The 1594-nt window shown below is 50.0% G+C and overlaps 1 non-coding gene across 1 annotated transcript; it reads right to left on the bottom strand.

The window, feature by feature from the left end:
• trnam-cau (transfer RNA methionine (anticodon CAU)) lies at window positions 1–72 on the bottom strand. The gene has a single exon. It is a non-coding gene; the product is annotated as a tRNA-Met (tRNA).
• Window positions 73–1594: the final 1522 nt, after the last annotated feature.

The raw sequence follows: 1594 nt of genomic DNA, 5'->3' as shown, positions 1-1594 counted from the left end.
TAGCAGAGGATGGTTTCGATCCATCGACCTCTGGGTTATGGGCCCAGCGCGCTCCCGCTGCGCCACTCTGCTGCCGCACGCAGCGCCCCTTCCACAGAACACTTCTGGTTTTCGTCTGGCACACGGCAGGCACCTTCGAGCCTGATGTCAAAGACCTCCACTGCTGTCGTGTAATATGCTGTTTCGCAGACGTATGGAGGCTGTGTAAATATAAATTTATTTCTAAATTCCCACATTCTGTTGGTCGAACTGTGATTTCACACTGAATCACAACATGTGTCACAGCGCAGACGGAGGCCATGCGGCCCACCTTCGCTCTGCTGGTTCAACACTTAAGTAAACGTTTGTCTCTATTCGTTTCATTCTCTCGCCTTCTCAGCGTCAGTCTGCACATCTGAACGTGACCACCGAATTCCCTTTTGTGTCCATTGAATCTTCCTCTTTGTCAGTGTCAGACAGGGACTTACTGACCCTAACCACTCCCTGTAACGAAAACGTTCTTCCTCATGTCACTTTTCCTTCTTTACCTCGTGACTTTAAAATTCTGCCGAATCGTTGTGGATCCTTTCAGATGTGGGAGCATTTTCACAACATTATTTCCTGTTTCTAGATCCCTCATGACTTGGAAAAGTTCGCTTCTCTGAGGAGAGCTGTCCCAATTTTCCAATCTACCTTGATTGCTGACATTCCTCAAACACCGCACCACTCACGTCAACCTGTTGAACACTATCTCCAACCATTTCACTTCCCTGTCTTCTGCCTCATTCGTACTCCAGACAGCCCAACCTCGTTTCACGAAGGCGTTTTTTGAGAAAATTAATCAGGCAGTTTTGCACAAGTCAAGTTAAAAAACGCGGGCTCGTCCGGGATTTGAGCCCGGGACCTCTCGCAACTCGGCACTGGAAAGTACCCTAAGCGAGAATCATACGCCTAGACCAACGAGCCAGAGCGCTACTGACGACACCCGCCGCTTGCGTGACCTGAGACTTGCTCAGTATAAAATACATTTGAGATTGCTCTGAGAATTGCAAGCGGCAAAGAGTTTCCCGAACAGCTGCTTCTCATTCAGTCTCCCTGCTGCTGTTTGCCCCGTCCCCAGGAACCGGGCTCTCTCCACTGGCAGATAATTCAACCATTTTGCTTCGAAACTTTTCTCTGACACCCGAGTGGCCAGTGACAAGCATTGCCCTCCTCAACATAGGATACAGAGAACAGGAGAAGACCACGCAAACCTCCACGAGTGTATCAACGCGACTGTGCACATTGGGCCAGTATATCACTGGGAAATATTTATGTCCAAGCTGTTTTCGGAAGCAGATGAGAAGGCGAGGTGCAGAACAGAGCGCTGTTATACCGGAAAGCTGCTAAAGACGACATTGAATGAATAGGAGAGAATGCGTTCTCAGCTGGGTTATGGTCCCAACACGCACCCGTTGTGCCAGGGGTTCCACCTCGGTTCCACTCTTCCTTCACTCGCAACACCTCACAGCCACCTCCCATAGTGCCAAGGCACTTTCCCCTGCAACCGCCGAATGTGTAACACCTGCCCATTTACCTGCTCCCTCCTGAATATCCAAGGGCTCAAACCTACCTG

This window comes from Chiloscyllium plagiosum, unplaced genomic scaffold (genome assembly GCF_037043375.1).
Source record: "Chiloscyllium plagiosum isolate Xiang-an unplaced genomic scaffold, Cpla_swu_hap1 HiC_scaffold_27, whole genome shotgun sequence".
Lineage (NCBI taxonomy): Eukaryota > Metazoa > Chordata > Chondrichthyes > Orectolobiformes > Hemiscylliidae > Chiloscyllium > Chiloscyllium plagiosum.
Note: the sequence above shows the minus strand (reverse complement) of the source record. Positions and strands in the feature narration are given on the sequence as shown.